Here is a 20862-nt window from a genome sequence, read left to right as displayed (position 1 = left end):
TTGGAAAATACATATAGAGAACAAATAGCAGTGTTGAAAATAAGAGGAAAATATAAAGATATGTTCCGGCGCAGGCTAATAGCACAGAAATAGGGATAGCAATATTAATAGCTGATAAAGAGGAATGTTTTATGGCAAGGAAAGAAATTCCCTGTTAAGATGATATATAACAATCATGGGCCATTATGCACATAACAAAAGACTTGAAAACATAAACAGCAAAAATTGATAGCGTCATTGGGGGATGCAGATAAATATATTCTTACAGTCAGAGATTTTAACTTACTTCTCAACAGATCAACAAGACAGACCAACAAAGAAACTAGGTTAGAACGTGGAGGACACTCGTGGTATAACACAATTAATGAGGTTGACTGTGTACATCTACCAACCTGGTAATGAATGAAAATCCCTTTCAAATACACACAGGGCATGATCGCCTACCTATCGGGTCAGAAATAACTCAGTGTATTTTGGGGAGATTACTATCATAGTTCAATGCCATATCTCCCAGCACAGTATAATACAGCAAGGAGGCGCCCCCACATAACAGTGGAAATAAGGCCCAGGCACCTGTGACTGAGGTGCTACACTCACTTCAGTGGTCACTACATCAGAGAGTTAGTCCAAACGGAAACACACACCATAGAGTCATCGCCAGGGCACTCTATGTCAACGAAAACAGAGGTAGGGTCATTGGAAAACATCAGGCCTGCAAACGAATAATCTAAGATTTCATTTGAAGAGATTAGGTAAAGACCAATAATCCAGAACCACAGACATAGAATGAAGGAGTTAATAACGATAAGAGCTCAAATGAAGGTGCCAAAATCTTTCCTTTAAAACAGACCAGTAAAATGGATACACTTTGTCAGGACTGATGGAAAACATTACTAGTCTACAACCAAGCAACAGAGAAAGCTAGAAACGGATCAAATTACAGCAGGAAAATGAAGGAAAACCTATGACTTGGAGAAAGGTATTCATGTTAAAGTTCTGACTCAGGGGGCTGTGTCAGTTAGCCGTAGTCATTAACCCGGGTCTCACAACGTGTGGAAGTTAATGGTGCACTTCAATGCCCGTGACAGTCAGACCTTCATAGAGTGTTGTAAGGTGCTACTGTGTATGAGCATTTCTCTCCAGATGGGTTTCAGCCATTCTGGAAATGCTGTAAGCCAGCTCACACCTCTAGGGTCCATGGTCAGAGAGCAGAGTCTTGCCTGAGCCCACCACTAAGTACACCAGACTTAACAGTTGTGAACAGCACATGCCTGTGGCATTGCCTCGTCATGGCAGCCCCAGCTGACTAAGAAGAAGAGTCTGCTTGAGCTACACTGCTTTGGTTGTAAAAGATGGGGCCTCAATTGGGAACAACAAGTCTTTCTAAGTTGCTCTAGGATGAATTGGGACAGAGCCTTCCATTCCCCTTCCCCTGCCCTCCCCGTGTCCTCCTATCATGGCCTCTGCAGATGTCTGAGCTTCTGCTGTGGTTGTTTACTTCATTCTTTTCCTTATTAGGTCAAATGTAGAGGAGGCAGTCTCCTGGTTGCCTGGTGGCCACAGGTATTCAATGCACATAACAGTGACATGTGCCACTTTGGCTCAGATGCTCCAGAAGCCTCCCGGGTGGCTCTACTAATGGTCTCTTCCCCTGCCCCAAGACTGGCTTCCTTTCTTCTTGTTCTGAAACAAATAGGGTAGTCCCGTGATGTCCAGGGGAATAGAAGAATTTACTGTTGAAGCCGCAGCAGTTGCCCCCCCCCCCTTTGTCATGGCTGGGTCCTCAGCCTGGGCTTGGCTGATGGAGAACCAGGCCCTGTGCTGGCCCTCGATGTGTTCTGTCTCTCATATTGGAATGGACAACACAGGAGCAGGGACTGGATCTTCTGTTTATTCAGCTGTTTGTTTGGTGCCCTCCAAGTGACAAGCAGTGGCCCCGATGTTGGGGAGACAGAGGGAACAGAGCACAATTGGCCTTGAGAGACCTTTGTCCAATGGACACACACATAAATGGTAACAGTGAAGGTCTGTCTCAAGAAAACGGGACTGAGGTTCAAAAGGAGCTAGTGAGGTGCCCTGTATCTGCTAGGGATGGCAAAGGTCCCGGCAGGAGATACATGAGCCTTCCTTAATTGATTGATGTAGGTATTGCTGGGAATTGAATTTACACTGTAGCCCAGGCAAGTTTTGAATTTGTGATCTTTCCCTGAGCCTCATAAGTATGTGAGAGTATAGCCTTGTTCCACTGTGCCTAGCTTGCACCCCGACCCCCTCACTTTTTAAAAGAATAAATAAATAAAGTCGAATGTGCTGTCCGGTCTGTACTCCTTGATTAATTTGTTAGCATTGCTTCCAGAAAGATCTTGAAGGTGAAGATTTTAGTCCACACTCTGGCCCTTCCACCAAGCAAAAGGCTACCATGTTGAAAATCCTGTGTATACACTGGTGAACGTCAGAAGTCACAGAATCCTGTTCTTACTGGCTGATGGCTAGCCTTCCCCCTCCCTGGGCTCCGAGGATTTTACTTCCTCCCTGCCCAGCAGGTGGCTTTTCTGATGGCCTGTAAGAAGCTGGTGTTTAATGGAGATACTATTCCAGAACACGAATCTAGGATCTTCAGAAAATCATCTCAAACCTTTCAGCTCTGTACCTTAGATGGAGGATGTGAGAGAGTTGGTGTGTAAATGACATTTGAGGTAAATTATGAACGCTAAGAACCTCTTTATTAGACAGTCGTCTACAAAGGAATTTTATTTCAGATCCTGTGACACATGATAAATGGATGCTTCAGACAGGAAGTAAGCTACATTCTCTGGCCAGTGGATCTGAGGGCAGTATCAGCTAGGGGAAGAAAATCCAATTTGCTTTTAAATGCCATTCAGAGACAACTACGTCCATACTAATAACAGGTTATGAGGATGTAAAAGTTTAGACATTAAGAATTTTTGCATAAGCCCTGCCCAGCTAAGAGGTCCCGTCCTCGAATCCAGGCTGCAACAATGTGGGAATATAGGGGGAAGCACAGCCCCATATTTTATGCATCCCTCCCCCACCCCAACCCCCAGCTGACGTGTTTGTGGAATAAACGACATTGCCAGGCAGTGAGCAGAACAGAAAATCCACCGAATTACAACCTACTTAGGAGTTTCCAAAAGGTGGCTTTGAAACAAATTCCCCGGGATAAATAGAATAGGCAATCACACAGAGGAAATGTGTACATACATGCAGCGAGCAAAGCCTGGCTTCTAACTCCTTAAATAGCCAGGGGTTGGGAGGGAAATGAAATTCAACTCAAGGTCCTGCTGTTCTGCTGGCTTTTTGTCTCTCATTCCTTCCCAGCAAGGATGATTGATTGGCAAGGGAGGCACTAGGTCCGGGTTAGGCGACTGTACAGTGGTGAGGCCTCAGATGGAGGATGCTGTAGGGCACGCTAGGAACAAACAGGAGTGGCTACTCGGGAAGGCCGGAGGGCAGGGACTTGGCAGATAAGATACAGTCAGCTCAGGATAGCCAGGGAACACCCAGTAGGGACTGAGCATGGAGGTTTTAGTTTGTTTATTCGTTTATGTTGCCACTGGTTCTTTTGTAGTCCAGACTTGCCAAAAACACACAGTGCACCCGAGTTCACTTGCCTTGAACTTCCGATCCTTCTGTCTGTGCTGGGATTACAGGTGTGTGCATCCTTGGCTGGAAGATCATAGCTAGGGCTTCACGAGAAGGGGATGATGTGTCAGGGGTAGGATTCGGTGCCAGGCGTAGTAGTGGGTGAGGGCTAAGGCAGACATCAGGGGAGAACAAACAGAGCAGAGGCGGAGGCCCACGGTGAGCCTGACTCACGATTAAAAGCCAGCAAGGGGGGCTCCTCTGGATTCCCGATGTCAGGGCACAGGCTTGTGGGACAGGCAGGCATCCTGATATCTGGGCATCCTCTGGCTTAGTTAAGCGAACACACAAATGTTACCTTATGTCAGTTGCTCATCCTGTTCCAAAGCAGCTCTCCGGAAAGTTGTGGTTCTGAATGTATCGTCCTCCATGCTCCAGATGAGGAACTGGCCCTCCACAGTCACACAGCGTACACAGCATTGCCTGTCCTCGCCTGGGGTGAGAGAGTGGACAGGTATGGAAGGTGATGGAAGAAGTGGCATATTGTACAGGGGGCATGAGAGTGAGTGAGCGAGCGAGCGAGCCTGGGGCCTTTTATGCCCACACTGGAAGCCCAGCCCTAGTTAGTTCTGCCAGCTGCTCTGTCAGGCTGCATTTCCACACCCATTTCTTCTAGAGTCTTCCAGCCCACGCTGTAGCACACAGTTCACTCAGCTGTATTTGCTCACTCTGTTCTATCCACCCCGTCCATTCTGCCTGTGAAGCTTCAGGCAGTGTTCTTGGTGTTGGACTGAGAACTCTGATCCAGTGCCGGCCCACACAGGGCTAACACGACTCTTGAGGAGATGGGTGGCAAACAGCAACAAGGCTGTTGGACTCTGGTCCACAGCAGGGGCAACAAGGAATGGAATGGGCAGACACTGAACTAGGAAGCCTTGATCTAGATTCCAGGGCCTATTTAACCTTGAAGGGATTTTTGTGGCTTCCTGGAAGTCTGTGCCCTCATTTGTAAAATTGGAGGCTCACCCAGAATAATCTGAAATGTTGCTCGCCAGCTCTGACAGTTCGGCCTTTTAGAGCAATGGGAGGCTGTGGCCTGTACATCCTTTGTGGCATGCGATGTCTTCCCCATCTCAACACTGGGATTGGCACTTGGCAAAGATAAAATGAATGTGACGAATCTTCAGCCACGCTCTTTTCCAAGCCTCCAAGTTGCCGCTCTGCAGGTCAATGTGTGTGCACGCTGAACACTGTGCTTTCCTGTCTGGTCTTTGTTTATAACTTCTGAGATCCCAACACAACCTTGATCTTTCTTGACTTTGGGACCATCCCTGGCATGAGTGTGCCCTTGGGTGACCTTGATGGTCCTGCCTGGCACACATAGGACTATATGCTTATTATGACCACTCTTTGGTGATATTGTGGACTAGCACACAGGTATAATGTGAAGCTCTACTGTGCGCTAAGCTGTGGATGGGAAATGGTGGGGGATGGGAATGAGGCTGGTCAGGATAGTGCCGTTGTGACTTGCTCATGGGAACTGGGGCTGAAGGTGTAAGAAACTCGTCAAGCCTTTAGGACTAGCGCTACAGGCCCAGCAACGTGGCCCACACTGTACTAAATTGCTCATTCAGAAAGTCCTGGGTGCCAGCCATTCTTCTCCCAGTTCAGTTCAGTAAACACTTACCAATGTCCAGTTTGACAAACACAGGGACTGTGGTGAAGCAGGCAGGATAGGCCAATATCACTCTGTTGCCTCAGCGTTGGGTCATCAGAGTTGTCAATGACTGGGGGCAAGAAGATAGGTTCTGGAGAAGGGTGTAGAGGGCGTTTGAGGGGACAGCTGAAAGCCCCATGAGTCCTGTTCCCTTCCCTGGTTAACATTTCCACATTACAGTCCATCACTGAGGGAAATCAGGCAGTCAGGGCCAGAACCCAGAGGCAGGAGCTGATGCAGGGGCCATGGAGGAGCTGCTTACAGGTTTGTCTTCGTGGCTTCCTCACTCTGGTTTTTTCAAGAACCCAGGGCCATCTGCCCAGTGATGACATCCTTGTCAGTGAATTGCACCCTTCCCCCCCCATCACTTATTGATCAAGAAAACGGCCCTGTAGACTTATCTATAGGCCAGCTGCTGGAGGCAATTGCTCAATTAAGGTTTTTTCTTCCCAGGTGACTAATTTGTGGCAAGGTGACAGAAAACAACAACACCACCACCTAACCAGCAAGTGGGTTTCGTGCAACTCCGAGAGCCCCAGGGCTCTGCCTTTAGGCAGCACCCTGTTCTCAGGCTGTTTCCATTCCAGATCTCAGCAGCGCCTCAGCTCCTCAGCTGAGAGAGATGTGCATGGTGGCTTCCTGTCTCCTTCAGCCACCACTGTCTGTACCCTCAGGTCTCTCAGAGAGTACCGCCTCCTCAGCTTTTTCTCTCCCGACTCTTACAAGTAACCAAATTTCCTCAGTACCAACACCAGCTGTCATAATTGCCTTAGCAGCCATTACAATAAAGGGCCTTTCTGAAGGAAGAGTACCAGGCAGGCCAGCCTAGCACACAGTTCTCTAGAAATGCTTTCTTTGCTTCAGCCTGGCTTTCCCCCTGGGTCCTGTTTGCTCTGTCTACCTTTACAAGTGACACTTGGCGCTTGGAGTCAAGTGACGCTCAGTGAGGAGTCGTCTTATGGTCCCTCCTTCCCTGCCCCTGAACATATGTCAACAACATATTTTCCATATCATTTCTTGGAGCCCCCCACCCCACCCCTCACTCCCCCACCCCCGTCTTTCCTCTAGTTCTCTCCCCAGGGAAGCCCAGCATAGCACTTTCATAGCAAAGCAAGGCTGTTGGGAACAGGGGCTGGGGCTTCTGCGGTGTGTGTTGGGTGAGGAGCTTGACAGAAGTTATTCAGTCAATCTTTGAAAGGAATGGGGACATAGCAGTGGTGTGTGTGTGTGTGTGTGGGTGTGTGTGTCTAGCCTTCCCTATCTGTCCATCCCTCCCTTCCTTTCCCTTTCTTTATCCACCCCACACTGCTGTTTACTTAAACACTGTTCTGCTGGGTTGTTTCTTCCTGCCTGCTAGGGCTTTGTGAATAACTGTACTGCAAACTATTTGGTGAGGCTGAAATCCGAGCATTATCTCCTACTTAGGAGTTTCCAAAGGCGGCTTTGAGATGGATTCCCAGGGATAAGTAAGATCTGAAATCTGCTGGGTAGTGTTTGCTTGCTGGCGCTGGGCTGGCGCAGTGAGCAAAGCTGCCCAGGTCTGTTAGGAGGGTGGGCAGTGCACTCTCCAGGCTGGGGCCACAGAGCCCATTGTCCAGTCTGGAATGGCAGAAGCTTCTGTAGCAGGAAGCCTTCTTTAGAACCTGGGTCTCCTAACCTGGCCTGGGTGTTGAGTGGGTCTGTTCCTTTGAAACCTATGGCTACTGTTAGTGATGGCGAGCTCCCCAGGGCTCTGGGGGAAGCCAGGGTTTTCTGCAACATGGATCCTAAAATCAATATCTGATGCTGCAGGCTACCCCTGACACCTGGAGGGCTCCCTATGGCTTAGAGCATGCTCCCTTCTCTTTTTTCTGCATGGACCAACCACCCAGCCAAGCCTTCCTTGTTTCGGGGGTGAGGTAGGTTCTTCTGAGGCCTGGTGACTGGGTTTCAGCTTGCTGCCAGCTGCAAGACTGCTCAGAAAAAAACAATCGAATTCTCCTGTGGTAATGGGTGGTCACTCACTCTCGACTCATGACAAAGCCTGCCTCCTAGAGTCCTGTGTGTCCCACGTGTGGTACATAGCAACCTCCTCCCCTGGGGCTTGTGACTCCTAGCCACTCTCATCTGTGAAGTGCCAGGTGTCATGTGTCAAGCTGTCCCCACAACCCCAGGTGGTGGGACACCACCCTTGCCAACAGTGCCAACATAAGGTATCATGATAGCTTCAGAGACAGCAGGGCGGGGTTCAGTGTCTCCATACAACAGGACATGTGACCTCAGGCTTACAGGACTAAGACCTCTAGGGGCTCACGTTCCTCCCCAGCCCTCAGAGCTGCTCATATGGCCAAGGCCAAGGGGACAGTGTGGCCTGTGGGCTCTCTACCATGCTAAGGTGACAGCATCCTGCTGTGCTGACCTAGGGGGCCAGCAAGGGGCCGGAGGCTCCTCTTGCACGCTGAGCGTCTGTGCTCAGTCACCCAGTTTCTCTCCCCTACAAGCTCAGCAGCTGCTTTGCTTTTGCTGCGGGTGGGCCGGAGACATTTTGTTTGTGAGTTTCTGTCAGGCCTCCCAGCTTCTCCATCCAGGAGCGATGATGATCTGTAAACAACTGCTCCAACCACAAGGGAGCGCCCAGTTTAAAGGCACCTGAGGGAGAGGCCTTTCACAATGAGAATGATTGCCCTGCACTGTCTCTATTTGTGAGTTTGGAGTTTTGCTTTGCAAGTCCTTGAAAATGGAGATTATGTACCCTGGGCAAAACTAGGAATGGTGTTCTTTAGTCTCCCTCAGATTCAGGGGGACAGGACCAGGTCACAGCCAGCATCCGGGCAGCCAGGCAGTCCAGCTCTTCTATCTGTAGGTTTGCTCAGCAGGACTCAGGCTACCAGGAGTGACCTGGGAGAAATGGTGCCTAGTGCTAGAAAGAGCTTCAGCCTCAGCCTCTTTCTAAGTGTGTGACTGTGACCTGGGACAGGCTGCCTCTGTCTTCACAGCTGTGACATTGGGTCAGTAATGCCTTCTTCCCCCAATGCTGCAGCGATGCCCTAATTCACCATGTGTGACAGTTCGGGATCTGCAGTCTTGGGCTCTGAGCTCCCCTGACAGGCACAGCTAGGGGAGGGATGGGTGGGTTCTGCCGCTAGCCTTCCTGCTTCTTCCGGCTTCATGGGTGGCTGCTGGTGTGGGCTATGCTGGCAGGCTGGAAGGTGGTGTGCAGAAGGAATGCCGGGTGCTTTCAAGGCCCTTCTTTGGTGAGTGCTTACCAATCTCAGAGACGTCATATCCAGCAAGTGTGAGTAGCCATTTGCTGCTTCACCACTGCTGGCTCTGTGCCTTCTTTTCCTCCGTTTGCAGTCCACCTCCCTCCCGGCTGTCCCTCTCCCTCCCTCCTTCCTTTCCTAGATCCCTCCCACTTCCTCTTCTTTCTCCCCTCCTGCTTTTTTTTTTTTTTTGATACCTCCTTTCAGCCTGAACCCCACAATCTGTGTCATAGAATTGGGGAGACTGATTTGGTGGCCTCTCTTGCCCTGGCCTCCCGTGAGTGTTGCCATTAAGAATTGCCTAAGGTCCTGTCCCATTTTGCCCTTCTCCCGAGGTGGCCACGATCTGCACAAATGAACCTAGGAATGAACCCCGGGCCCCAGCCTGGCGGGGGAGCTAAGTGGTGGGGGGCAGGCTCCCAGCTCAGCCCAACCACACTTGGAAAGAAGTTGCTCCCTTGTTAAAATGACAAGAAGGAAGATATGGGATAGAAAGATGGGATAGTAGGCCCTCACGCTGAGTGAGACTGCGAGGCAGCCTTGCTCGCTCCTGCTACCATGGCAAGCCAGGCTAATTAGAGGGGCCTGCAGTCCCCGTGGTAATTTGCTTAAATGGAGAAGTTGCTTTTCTCTTCTTTTTCTGTTCTTAGGAATTCCAGTTTTAGGCTCTGTCAGTCTCTAACCACCCCTGGCCCTCTGGGGAAGTGTTTGCTATGGAAATATGCAATTAATATTGCAGCGATCATAATTGCTAATTATTAAAACAATGCTACCCCCTTTTCCTGGCCTAGTTTCATGTTTAAAACCATTTAAATAACAGGGAGTTTTTTTTTTTAAGGAAAAAAAAGTTAAACACCAATGCTGAATTTGTGTAGAGCCAAATAGGATGGTCCCTGAGCTGCCCAGGGTTTGTCCTGGCATTTGGAAAGAAGATGTTCTTGTAAGCCCACCGAGGGCTCCCCTGAAGCCAGGTGCCAGGCAACAGTGATGGAGGAGGCTCTTCTTTGTCTCTGGAACCCATTTCCACGGTGAGACAAAGCTATTTCTTCTCTTCCTGATGGATGGCCCATCTACATGGCCCTGCTCTGTACCCATCATCTCTATCCAGCTTGTTTCTAGCAAGATTTACCTGGAGAGAAACAGTTGGGGGTTATTTTGCCCTCTGGTGAAAAGGAGTCTGCCTCTGATGAGCAAGTGCAGTGATTCTTATTGGTTCTTTTCACATGAAGACTCACCAAACCCCTCATGACACTCCAAGCATCCCATTTGCAGAATACCAACCCACAAACAAGTGTCTCAGCGCCTCCTCCACACTCCTAGGGTTGATCTCTGATCCTTAGCCTGTCACATGAAAGCTCCAGGACCCAGGCTCAGTCAGGTGCTTGTTCTCTCTGCCTGCGGTAGGTGGGGACACTCCCAGAGCTTCCCCATCTTCTTACTTTTACTCAACTCAGTTTTAGCCTTTCTTCATCCCAGGACCTCTCTCCTCTTAGGAAGACCTCTTTGTCTTCTGAATTCTCCTAGTCAACATTGCATCCCTCATAAGGGCCGACTGTGTACCAGATCTATCTTCATAGGTGTACTCCAGGCTCGCCTGAGTCCTCGGTGAGGATGAGGTTGATGCTGACCTCAGGTACTCACTTCTCCAGACCTTGTCCCTGGGCTTTGTCATGGCTCAGTGATGATTAACATCATGATAGATACAACACAGGAAACATATTAGGAAAACATGGCCCTGGAGGAGGGTCTTAAAGCCTACTGGGACAAAATACCACAGACTAGATGACCTCCAGGGACAGAGATTTCTCTATGACAGCTCTGGAGGCTGGGGGTGTGAAGCAAGGTGTCAACAGGGCCTTTGCCCTCCGAGAACCCAAGAGTGCTAAGGAAGTGGACGTAATATTTCATGTTTCTAAAGCTCAAGTATTTTGAAGAACAATAGGGTCATAGTTCAAAGGTGGAGAGGTCACAGGACTCCCTGCTTTTTGACACTGACAGGTGACATGATCATTTAGAGGCAAGTTGTAATGAGGTCGAGTTGGTGAAGGCAGTTGACTGTTACGGATGTGGACCATAGAGAGGAAGACGTGTGCAGGAGGCAGCTTTAGACTCTATTCAGTGAAATGCACTATGTCCCCTTCTTCATATTAGGAAGATGGAAAGATGCTAAATGACAGAGACACTGAAAGCAGGAGAGGTGACAATGGTGCTCAGGGGGTTTGAAGGAGATTCTACAGGGACTCAGCTAAGGCCTGTGCTTACTTGGGTGGGATGATGTCACACTCTCAGTCTACAGAAGACAGTGGAGAGGAGTAGATGACAGTCCCATGGCATGGCTGAGGGCCCCTTCTGAAGGCCAAGTTGGGGCATCTGGATACATGTAAGAAAATAGGTAAAAAGCTGGTTAAAACCAGCTGTAGGTTGAGGAGCTGGCTCATTTAGGAAAGGCTTTGCATGCCTAAGAATGTGAATGTGATCCCCAGAATCCATGTGAAAAGGGACAGGCAGAGCTACACATGCGCTTGTAACCCCAGAGCAGGGAGAGCAGAGGAAGGCTGGGCCCTGGGGTTCACTGGCCAACCAGTCTAGCCTGCGTAGTAAGAGGTCCTGCATCAACAACCAAAAAGGTCGACTGGGGGTGGGAGAGGTGGGTTTGCAGTTAAGTGTACTTGCTACTCTTGCAGGGGATCCAGGTTTGGTTTCCAACACCCACGTGTCTGCTTGCAACTATCTGCAACTCCAGTTCCAGGAAATATGATGCCCTCTTCTGGTCTCCGCAGGCACCAGGCACACAGGTAATACACATGCACGCAAACACTCAAACACATCAAATAAACCTTAAACCAAAACAGGTGACAGCACCAGAAGGATGACACCCAATGCTGTGCTCTGGCTGTTGCATGTCCATGCACGCATGTTCACACGCAGCGTCACACAAGAAAACTAATTGAAATTTAGGTATGATGCTGCCCACCTGCTACCCCAGTACTTGGCAGGCAGAGGCAGGATAATCCTGAGTCCCCAGGTCAACCTGGGACACACAACAAGATGTATCAACTCCCCTACCCCTAAATGAACAAACAAGCATAAACAATACACACTACGGTATGCTTACCCAAAAGACGTCTTCATAAAACCCATTAATACAATGAGTATGTACTAATAGAAATTACTGAAAAAAATGAGGGTCTCCATGCTTATCGCTTCCCAACACAATTAGATATTCTCTTTCCCTTGACCACTCTTTGGTTAGGTACTTGGGTTTCTGGACCAAGGCAGTTCTATACTTGACACTAGGCAGGCAGAGGCTGAGACAAATAACCCAGCTGAATCAAGGGAACCTGAGACAGATGAGCTTCTCCCAGGCCCTAGCACCCTCTGATGTCCTTCTTTTCCCTGAGGCACACACATGTGAGGTGCTAGTGTTCCTGGGTAATTAGGTCCAGATGTGTGGTAGCATCCCTAAACTCTCATCTGCTGTGCCATGGGTACTGTGACACTATCTAACCAGGCAGAGACCACTGCTTTCTCCTGGAAATTGGGCTTGGTTGATAATTCCAGGCCCTGTGGGATTGGGTATGTTTTGCATTCATCAGAGGTGAGGGACTGGAATCTTCGTAGCCCACCAACTGGGAAAGACTGGGTCTTTTTCTAATGTACAGCACATGTTGACCTCAGCCAGGCTTGCCAGTCAGAGTCATGAGCTCTGACTTTTCTACGAAACATTCTCAGGGTCACTCACCCTGCAGACAGATTTGGAGCCTCTGTTTTGTGTCAGGCAATGCACTAGTGGGGCAGGGGAAGGTCAGCGGCTTTTCTTCCTTGAGCTCGCTGTCCACTGGAAGGCAGACCTTACCCTGGAAATCAAAGGAATCATGTTGGTCATATTACAGGATGATGGAGTTGAGAAAGAAACTCGAGAGCTAAGGAGGAAGGAGGGAAAGCTTGCCCTCAGTAAATGGAAGCTTCCCCAGGAGTGGGCATCCGAGCTTCAAGGAGTCATCAAAGAACAGTTAGGCATGGAGGGTGGGTCCAAGCAGGTGCGGAGGGGGCCCTGGGGACTCAATCAAGATGCTTTTGACTTTTTCTTTTCTTGTATGAGGGACTAAACCCGGGGTCTTGTGAATGCCAAGTGAGTGTTATACCTCTGAGTCACACCCCAGCCCACAGTGAGGCAGTTTAAGCAGGTAGACAATGGGGTCAATGCAGCTTCTGAAATCTCTAACTAGAGAAAGGGGGCGGGGAGCTGCTGCTGTTCCTGATAGAGGGTGAAGCTGACATTGAGGTTCCATTTTACTTTGTCCCTGTCCCCTAGCACAGTGCTCCGCTCAAGTTTTTACTTTGGGAGGTTCTGGGAGATAAACATGACCTTGTTATACAGTGAATGTCATTTGCTTAGTCCAGTTCTTTAGCTTCTACAAATACCTGTATTTCTCATCATGGGGGTGGTGGTGGTGGTGGTGGTGGTGGGAGGTTATGAACGGCCAGTTCCTAAAAGCTACCATGTTGGGTTGTGGTGTCTTAGGCTTGGGTGTTGATGGAGATTCCCATCAGAAGCAATTCTCCACTTTAACTTTTGGAAAGAGCAATTAGCCTATGGCAGGGAGTTGGCTGAGGGGGAGGGCTTGGGTTGGGGCTTAGGACACAGGATAACAGCTGGGCCTGGTGTCTCAAGCCAAGCGTGGCCTAGTCTAGCAGAGATGAAAGTTCACAGCTAATGAATAAAGAACACAGTCCCTTCTTGCTGCTCTGGCTGGAGGAGAGGCACACAAACAGTTTAGGGATCTACCGCTCTCAGTATCCTCAGGAGCCATGGTCCATCATGAGGTCCATCAGAATCATAGCATCGGCCCTTGCTTGAGCACAGCCATGGATTCCCAGCTGAGGCTGGTGGCTATGGTCCAGGCTGCTGGCAATCTGGCATCAGAGTTGTGTGGTGGTGGTGGTGGTGGTAGTAATAGGGCACGGGGCCAGTGGACTGTTGGAGCTTGCTGGTCTGTGATTGTATTTGTTGGCTGTCCACGCTACTGGGTACCAGCCATAGCTTGGATGTGCTGGAGGAGGCTATGCTCTGAGAGCCACCCATGCGGCCAGTCCAGGGAGTAGGGGCTCTGTCTGCCCCATCTAATGTTGGGGGAGAGGAGATTGCTTTCTCTCCCTTTGCTGATCTGAACCCACACACTTGATGATGGGGCTGGCATTCCACACAGCTGCCCTCCAATGGGTAAAAGTAACAGTGAACGTCCTTCCCAGCACTCAGGGACCAGTTTCCTTCTCACATAAAAGGAAATGAAATGAACAAACCTCTAATAAAACCTGAAAGGCTTAGGTGTAAGCCAGGAATCGGGGCCATGAATGCGAGTCAGCGGTCTCAGCTGGCTGGAGGTGCCTCTATTCTATGTCAAGCAATTAGAAATGGGCTTCTATTAGCTGGCGACTTTGTTCGCAGCCACCAGAGAAATGAGGGCTTTTCTGACAGCCTGGACTCTCAGATCAGTTACAGGTGCCAAAGGGTTGTAAGTCTTTTGTCTGTGTGTTGAATATGCACGAGGGTTTGCAGTTGCTGGGACCTTAGCTGTAATGCAGGATGGACTGGGTAGACTTGCTCACTCAGTCAATCATTTATTCTCTCAGCCTGTGGTCACAAACTCTATGTCACCATGTGTATGCAGGCGAAATCAGATAGTTAAGAGATCAAGGAAGTAGATCGCAACAAATGCCACGGAATGTGAGGCAGGGTGATGGTTTCTTGGGGTTCAGTGGCAGAGGGGTCCCCTTATCCTGATGTTAGAACATTTGGAGAGAAAGAATGGCAGACTCAAAAATGGCGTATACCAAGGGACAGATGCTGCCTAGGAGACAGCAAGGAGTCTGGGCCATGTGAAGAATGAGTGAAGGGGTGTGTGTGGAATGTGGACCTGTAGCACCTTCCCCCTCCTGTGTGTTTTGGGTCTCACCTTGCTGTTATGTGGCCTGAGAATGGATTCTGGCTGGGACTGCACAGAGCTGATCCCTGGGAACACGTGTACTAAGTCCTCACGTCGCCTCTGAAGCTGACCCCAGGACTCCTCATCTCCAGCACTGTGTCCTATTTGGAAAACAGCCCTCAGTCCACAGGGCAGGGACATCCCCTGCAGAACCATGTGGAGTCATGTTTGGAAGGTGGTCTTCCCTCCAAAGGTACACAGGATCCTAAGAGCTTGAGTTTGGCTGTTGATAGGTTGGGTGCACCATGGGGTGTGTCTGGGCAGGGGCTAGGAGGCTCTCTCTTGGTGGAGATCCTTGCATAGTGTCTGGATAATGAGAGAAGTCTGGGTTTCCCTGCCATTCCTGATCTAGCCTTTGTCCTAGAGTCAAGGCATCTATAAATGGCAGATAATCCTGCAGGCGCTAAAAAAATAAGGCTATCTGACACAGCTGCCCATGGGGTCTACTGCATGACTCTAGGGATGTCTCATGTGCAGGAATGCATCTGGAACTATGGAGGTGCCACCATGGCATCCTTGCAGGCAGCCCTGGTCCGAGAGACGAAGGCTTAGTTAATTGAAGAGAAAACCTCTTTTAGAACAGGCAGGTCAAAGGAGTGATCTAACAGAGATCTGCACACAGCCCTTTCTCCTCAGATCTGGCTTTGACTTCTGGAATTTGTAGATCGTGGATGATATACTTCCAAGTTTCTCTGGAAGAAGACTCAACACCGTGACCAGGATTGTCTCTAAGATTGCTTCTTCTACCCACAGAGGAGAGTCAGGGGGACCCCAGGTGTGGCCAGGGGGAGAAGTAATGATGGAGTTTGGGGAGAAGAGCAGATGGCCCAGCAAACTAGTCAGTTAATCCAACCAAATTATGGCAACAGATGTTTGAAGATGTTTATATTCAAATTCAAACTGTTAGGTCTCTTGGAAGCACCAACCAGAATGGGGAAGTTCGGGCTCTCTCTTAATTAAAGCAGAAACAAAACTAAACAATCATTTTTAAAATCAGAGGCCTGGCACCAAGTTGCCAGAGATCAGCTGCAGAGACCCTGACTGTCTGCTGGCCGGCAGGGTCAGCCCTGGCAGGACTGCTGCGGGGGGTGGGGGGTTGCTGAGCACAGCCCACTCCGTTGGGAGGGAGGGCGGTCAGCCACCCAGCAGGTGGGGTGAAGGATGGGAGCCCAGTAATGGTGTTCGGGATGCCCACCAGTGCTGGCCGGCCAGCCAGCCTCAGCTCAGCATCATCGAGGAGAGGGAGCATTATTGATGCTCTTGCCTCGGGGAGGGAGAGTCAGAGTAATGGATGGTGGATGGGAGGGATGAGCTTTGTCATCAAACAAGGGCCCTGAAAGATGGTCAGCTGGGATGCTATCAGTCATGCCTTGATCAAGATATAAGACTCTCAAGGTCCTGCCTTCCCTTCCTCTCCACTCCCTCCTGGGCGAGAGGCATCGGGCTGCTGTTCCTCCCCAGCTCCTGCCCCTCCCTGCCCAGCTAGCACACACACTCCTCCTTTCTGTTCTTTAATCTTCCCCTCCTGGCTCCTCTCTTCCCCCAAATTTCCTCTCTTTGTTCTGTCTTTGCTGTCGTTCTTCCTCCCCCTGCTGCCCCCAGCTCTCTCTTCTTCCAGTCTTTGTGTTCTTTTCCCTTCTTTTCTGCATCTCCCCCTCTCTTCCTGAGCTTTCTCCGTCTCTCCTTTGTGTTTCTCTTGCCTGAGGCCCATGTCCTTCCTCCTTCCCTGGCTCTGTCTGGCTCTGTGTACAGTGGGAAAGAGTTCTGTATCAAGTCAGCTGGTAAGTGAGAGGTTCTCCATAGTCACTCCCCTCTCAGACCTCTCCACTAATGCTGTTACAGAAGATCTGCAAGTGCAGGTACAGGGACATAAACAAGCCATCAGCGTCTTTAGCCCTCTATAGATCTGAAGCCCCCAGTTCCATCAGCCTGAGCTGCCTGGACTAGCTCCCAGAAGCACACGATGCTTCCTTCTGAGACCCTGCTTTCCACTGCCCCAGACGGAGTACTGCCCCAAATAACAAAGGCACCAAGAGCTTCCGCCATCCCCTTCCCCCTGGACTGGGGCTGTCTGAGCAAAACTGGGACACTGCCACTCTGTCGAGAAGCTCCATCTTCTCCAGCCCCCACTTCCTCTGCATTTTGTTCCCATACTCTGGGTAAAGGGGTCCAGCCAGCACCAGGTAAGGTCAGTCTTCTCATTCTGAGGAGTTAGCACATGAAACAGGGTCAGAACAGGATGGAACTCCAGGTGTCATCCAGCAGGGACAAGCAGTATATTATTTGGGACAGGAGATCCTGATGTCTTTGAAGTCACAGAATATGGGATAATCACACCATAGATGGGGCTGGTCTTTCTATGTTCATACTGGACATAGATACCATTAAGACAAACAACACACCTCAGTCCCATACCCAAGGGAGGTGTACAGGACTCCAAGGTGCCAGGGAGTCTGTGTATGCTGGTTCTCTCAGCACATACTTGGGAACTCCTCAGGATTTACATACTTGTCAGTAGGGTCTCACTTCCTGCTGCTGGTAGGCAGTTTTTGCAAGCCTCTGACAAAAGGGACATTAGTCTTATTTCCCTCATCAGGAGACTAAGTTCTGACATAATCAGCCATCTTGCCTTAATTCATCTACCTTACTCAATGGAAGATTTGGAGTCTCCCACAGATCTGTTTGTTCCTAAGGCCATGCCTTCATATCCCACCCTGGCTTGGGAGAGGCCTCTTCCACATAAGGGTGATATTGAGGTAGAGGGTGGTGGAGACATATGGTGGGTATGTACTCTGGCTCGTGTTTTACAGCTGCACCCTTTCCGTCTACTGGGAAGCAGAGAGCTCCTACAGTGAAAACATTTACCTCACTGTGATTGGCAGAACTGGGGGCTTTTGTTCCCAGAGAGCTGGCCATTGAAGTCACCAGCACACTGCTGATTCCGACCCACCATGGGTAAGACAGGTAGGGAACCCATATGGATGTAGGTCCTGGCCTTTTCGAGACAGGAGACAAGAGAACTGAAATAGCCAATCTTTCAGGAAGTCCATCCTCTGGCGAAGAGCGTGGAGGTGAGGTGGTGGAGTCGGAGAGCAGGGTAACTGCCTTCCAGAAAGAACAGGTGCATTAGTGGTCCCCAGGGAGCCACAAAGCTAGCTAATGTCTGTACCTGATGCCTGATGGAGCAGCCGCTCAGGTCTCCTGGCCCCTGCTTATGTAGGTGGGATGAGGAGGAGCCGAGGGTATTGGTGATTACAAAATCAATGTGGAAGAGGGTATGTCAGATTTAGTCAGGGGGAGCCAAAGAAGGGGACTGGCTGCTTGCCTCCCACCTCTCTTCCCCATGGTATACATTTTTGCAGACCTTGCAGACTCCAGGCAGGCAGGGGCTGTATGGGTACCTGCCTTGTGCCAGGCTCTCTGTAAGAGATCCACCTCCTGAAATGCCTACTCATATAGACTTGGGTTAAAAGCAAGCACAGGAGGTGCCTGTGTGGTCAGCAGGGATAATGGCTGAGGGCTCCATTCAGGTACATGTTAGTCTCATCCCAGCTGCCTCCTATCCAGCTGTGCATACTTCCACTGAGGTGTCACAGTCTCTCTCATTCTTCCCGTTACCCACCTGTTTCCTCTATGAAGGGAGGTTTGTAGGTTTGATTTCTGCATCCTGAGTTCTATCATGGCAGACCATCATGGATGAGAGAAATAACCATGCACAGAGAAAGCCAGGCCAGGTGAGGCATGGAGGGGTTGTGCCTCAGCCAGGCACTGAGGGGAAAAATAGCTAGGCAGGGGCCCAAGCCAGGGCCAATGTAACCCCTGTGGTTCAAGAAAGGGGACTTTCCCACAGGCCCAAGCTAGAACATAGACCGGCCAATTAATCCAGTGGAGACTCTTATCCCATGAGCTGCAGACTGTGAGGCCAGGGCTGAAGGAACGGGGAGTAAGGCTCTGTTGGTGATGCTGAGGTGGGAATGAGTTTTCCGGAGTGGCACACCCAGACAGGAGAACTTCTTGCCCCATAGCCAGGTAGAGACCTCAAGTCAGGAAAGGAATGGTATCCCCTGAATAAGGAGAGGCGTCTATAGCTTTGTTTCCAAGACTGAAAATACCGTGGAATCTAAAATCTGACGCCTTTGTCAGCTGTCCTCATCCACACCTGCGCTATTAAGACACCGTATGGCAGATAGAAGAATGTCTCAGAAATGTCTGTGTTCCCTGTCTGTCATCAGGGCCTTGGCTACATAGCAGTTTTGAAGCCAGTCTAAGCTATGGGAGACCCCCCCCCCACACTCATCTAACAAAAGAAAATAAATAAAACCTTAGTCAAATGGTGTTTGTGTCCTAATTCTCAGAATCTGTGAGTGTGTTACCTTGGATGTTAAAAGACGCTTGGCAGCTGTATTTAGCTAAGGATCCTGAGATGAGCTATGATCCTGAGTTATCCGACATAGCTATAGTAAAGTCTTGTAAGAAGGTAGCTGAGGGGCCAGAGTTGTAAGACGGTGGCTGAGGGGCCAGAGTTGGGTAACGCCCGTGCGCTGTGTGGGTGATGGGGACAGGGATGCTGAGGGGTGCACCTGGGAACTGAGGATATCAGCACCGATTTGAGGAAGGAAGATGTCTCCTGCTGAGACCAACACCTCTAACACTTTGATTTTTAGCTCCTTCACACTTGTTTGGGATGTCTGGCTTCCAGAAGTAAACTTGTGTTGTTTTCGACACTAAGCTTATAGTCATATTTTATAGTCAGAACAGGACACACATGCCTTAAGCTTGTAGTAGTGTGTTACAGTCGTGACAGGACACAAATACAACCACAGCTAGCCAGCGAGAGTAATAACCTCGGTTTGGGTCAGTGATGCTGGTAGATGCTCAACCTCTTCCTTTTATAGGAAGCCACCTGGAGTCTTCTTTAGTTACTTGGAACTTCTGAACTTGAGCTCAGGAACTTGCCGTGGCCTGGAAAAAATCTTTCCTTTGACTATTCACACATCCGGCATCTTCTCAGTCTGTAATTTTTTTCTTTAGTGACATTTCCATCTACAACATTCAGCTGAGCTCTGCGACAATGCCTATTCACAATACACATCTTGTTTGCTGCTTCTTGTGTGCAACCATTTCCTCATTGCTGGCAAGAAGAGTGCCTTGGAACCAGGGTACCCTCATCTCATCACACAGTGGACCCTGCCATCTCTTTCTTTGTAGTGTTTCTTTTCCAGTGATGTGTGGATCACTCTTCCTGCTCACTAGCCTGAGAACTGTACTGCATGAGAGCTTAGAGTGTACTTGTCACTCTGCATGCTACCCGGCCTGGAGTGGATGCTCAACCTACATCTCTAGATGGATAAGTGGTAGACAGATAGGTGGGTAGATGTTTAGGTGGGTGGACAGATAGGTGGGTAGACAGATAGGTGGGTAGATGGCTGGGTGGGTGGACAGATAGGTGGGTAGACAGCTGGGTGAGTGAATGGATAGGTGGGTAGATGGCTGGGTGGGTGGACAGATAGGTGGGTAGATGCCTGGGTGGGTAGATAGATAGGTGGGTAGACGGCTGGGTGGGTGGACAGATAGGTGGGTAGACGGCTGGGTGGGTGGACAGATAGGTGGGTAGATAGTTGGGTGAGTGGACAGACAGGTGGGTAGATGGCTGGGTGGGTGGACATGTGACTGAGTGAATGGAGATGAATGGGCAGATGAATAAGTTGGTTAAATGGGTGGATGGGTGGGTAGATGGACAGATGGGCAGATGATGGACAGATGGATGGGATGACGGAGAATGGGTATGTGGATAGGTAGGTGGACAGATGGATACTTCTGAAAAAATTCTGAGGTCTTCAATTGACTTTGGACATGAGGGCTTGTGCTCTTTGTTTTGGAAAGGGATACCCCATTCTCTCAACAGTTCAGTGCTTTGCGTATTTTCTTGGTGCCAGCCTCTTCCAACAACGCAGACATAACTATCCTTGCTTTGTGACAGAGAAAACAGAATTGTGGCAAGATGCATGGTTTGCTTAAAGCCACAGAACCAGTGGGTACCTGGGCTGAGAATCACCAAAGCAGGGCTACAGTAAATGGATTTTAAACATCCCAGGGTTAGATGGGGTGCTTTGGTTCAGGAGTATACATGAAGAGGGATCCCAGAGACCCCTAAGACCACAGTTAGAGGGCCTGCTTGCTTGTGTGGACTCTCAAAGACTTTCCATGTCAAGTCTACCCCAATAACCACCACGCTCAGGGTTCATTCCCTGTCAGTGAGCCCAGTCTGTGGCTTCATTTCTGGTACGTTGATCACACGGCCATGGAGTTTTAT

General features: G+C 49.7%; 1 protein-coding gene across 2 annotated transcripts in view; it reads left to right on the top strand.

Annotated features, from left to right (window-relative positions):
* Positions 1-2306, top strand: part of LOC143434265 (uncharacterized) — a 38934-nt gene extending 36628 nt beyond the window's left edge. For both annotated transcript variants that reach the window (XR_013103610.1, XM_076912438.1), the window contains one exon: positions 1-2306. This exon is cut by the window's left edge and continues 4202 nt beyond it. The gene's annotated coding sequence lies outside the window, so the exon portion shown is untranslated.
* The last annotated feature ends 18556 nt before the right edge of the window (positions 2307-20862 follow it).

The sequence above is a fragment of the Arvicanthis niloticus genome, chromosome 14 (assembly GCF_011762505.2).
Source record: "Arvicanthis niloticus isolate mArvNil1 chromosome 14, mArvNil1.pat.X, whole genome shotgun sequence".
Lineage (NCBI taxonomy): Eukaryota > Metazoa > Chordata > Mammalia > Rodentia > Muridae > Arvicanthis > Arvicanthis niloticus.
Note: the sequence above shows the minus strand (reverse complement) of the source record. Positions and strands in the feature narration are given on the sequence as shown.